The 2296-nt window shown below is 34.5% G+C and overlaps 1 pseudogene; it reads left to right on the forward strand.

Moving 5' to 3' along the window:
* The first annotated feature begins 1185 nt into the window (after positions 1-1185).
* Positions 1186-1959, forward strand: LOC110268593 (vacuolar protein sorting-associated protein 55 homolog; annotated as a pseudogene).
* The last annotated feature ends 337 nt before the right edge of the window (positions 1960-2296 follow it).

Raw genomic sequence — 2296 nt, forward strand, 5'->3', positions numbered from 1 at the left:
CTCTCACGTTCACTTCAGCTGTCGCCGCAACCAGCTTCCCCTGACGCCGCGCAACCCGCTTCCCTGCCGCCGCACAACTCGCTTCCCCCGCCGCCGCAACCTAATTTTCTATTAGGAATAATTTTCACCCTATCTCTTGTATACGATATATTTTATTGTTAATTACCCCTTTATGTGTTTTAATCTCCGTTAGTTGCTTTCGTACTCTTTGTTTAATTCAAATGTGCAGTTGTCCTTTAAGCTTTTGATTTTGTTCTTCAAAGTCTCGCTTATTTGTTTTTCTGAATATTATACATTAATTTTCAATTCTCTTAAAGTGATATTCTTATGGCTTACGAATGAACTTGTGTCAATTTTATGTGAGAAATAAAGGATTCGACAAATCTAGCATGCACACACAAGTGGTACTATAGCTGCAAAATTACTATCTAAATTTTACTGACATTCAATTATATTTTTGTTTCTGAAGTAGTGTCTCCTTTTTGTTTTTGTCATATTAATTACATCACAACAACACTACATAATTCAATTGTTGTATATTTCTAGAACATGAACATGAAATCATTCTCAATTTGTATTACCGTTGATCGCTAGTTTTAGAGTTCCAATAATCTAAAAATAGCTGTGATCTCAAAATGAAAATGAAAATAATATGTGGGATTGGGTTTTTGACTTTTAGGTACTATTATATGTTTAAAACATTTCAGATATACAAAGGCTTGTTTGTGAAAAGGTGTGAAAATGTCATTCACTTGTTTAATAATAAAGAGAAGTGATATCTTGTATGGCAAATTGTGATTGAAACAATGTAATGTCTATTAGGTGAATTAGGTTTGAAATCATATTGTATTTTATCTATCTCATAAAAAATATGGCCTTTGTTCTCTTCATTATGTCATGAATTTACATAGCTGCTGCTGTTGCTGTTTTTATTGTTTTAATATTGCATTGGACTTACCTGATGCTGATCTCAAATCACTAGATTTTCTTTCTCTGTGCTTATGCAGCAGGCATTGTGATAGAATAAAACCAAACTTTTGAATATCAGTGTGGTTGGTTTACACCTTCATCTTATCTATGACAGCTTTATTAGAAATTAGAATTGGTTTTGGTTTAGTATTTTCTTCTGATTTAATATCCATATAGAATTATGGTAATGAGATTTCTTGCTCCAGCCCTTTTTCTGTGTAACATGAGATGAGTTGGAGATGGCAGACTTATCAGGATATTTGCGTTCTTGCCTAAGCACGGGAAAACTTGCCTCTTTGGCAATCTTAGTCTCTGGGGGAATTGTCTTGCAAATTTTGGTCCATGTTTTTCTCATTGTTAATAAATGCATCACATCTTATTGGTAACGAAGTAATTGTTGCTTACCTAGTTGCATCTGTGTTATGTAATAGGCATGTACTTTGTATAATAATTGGTGGCCGATGCTAAGTGGTGAGATAAAGCATCTCTGTATTTATTTCTTGAAGATTTAAGGGAATGAGATGTTAATGTGACCGAACATTCCTGGTTTGTTATTACATTTGGTGTTTTATTTTCTTGCAGCTATAACATATGTGCTACTCCCACTGCCTCTGCTGTTCTTTGCGGGGTCTAATGGTTCTTGTGTGTTTTCTGAATCTAATAGCAGGTAAACTGTTATTATTCAAGCATTAATTGAAAAACAATTTAAAAAGAAAAAAGATAAGATTGTATACTGAGCCAAGGTTATTAATCATTCAACTTTTTGTTTTGTGGTATGATGAATGATGGAGCAGCTAGGTGAATTTAGCCAAGTTCTTGACTGGATTCTCAACTATTGGAAGCATTGTCATTCCAAGCATTCTAAAGCATTCTGGTGTTATTGGTTGGGGACCCTTTGCAATGGAGCTTTCATCTTTCTTCGTGTTTGTATTAGCCATATTGTGTTTCATGGAGATGAGTGATGAAGATGACTATTACAGTATGATATGAGATGAAAATATACTAGGCATAATTTCATGTGTAAAAATGGATTTATTCTTTGTGCGCGCTATTGGTTCTCTTGCTTTTATAAGCTTTCACCTAGACATTTCCCCCGTTTCAAACCATTGAAATTGAATGCCATTACCATGTTGCTGAAAATGATTTCCAAACCTCAGCAACTATAGCGGAGCTTTCGGCCAAAACATACGGGAACTTGACGTACTTTGTATATGTATGTATGATTTACCCGTTTACCGTCAGTTGGGGAATGAGGCAAGTGTTATTATCATAATTGAGTTACACTTGTTTAGATAGTGGATCGCCACTTCAATACAATCGTGAATTA

Source organism: Arachis ipaensis, chromosome B9 (genome assembly GCF_059453495.1).
Source record: "Arachis ipaensis isolate K30076 ecotype BB chromosome B9, ASM5945349v1, whole genome shotgun sequence".
NCBI classification, from domain to species: Eukaryota; Viridiplantae; Streptophyta; class Magnoliopsida; order Fabales; family Fabaceae; genus Arachis; species Arachis ipaensis.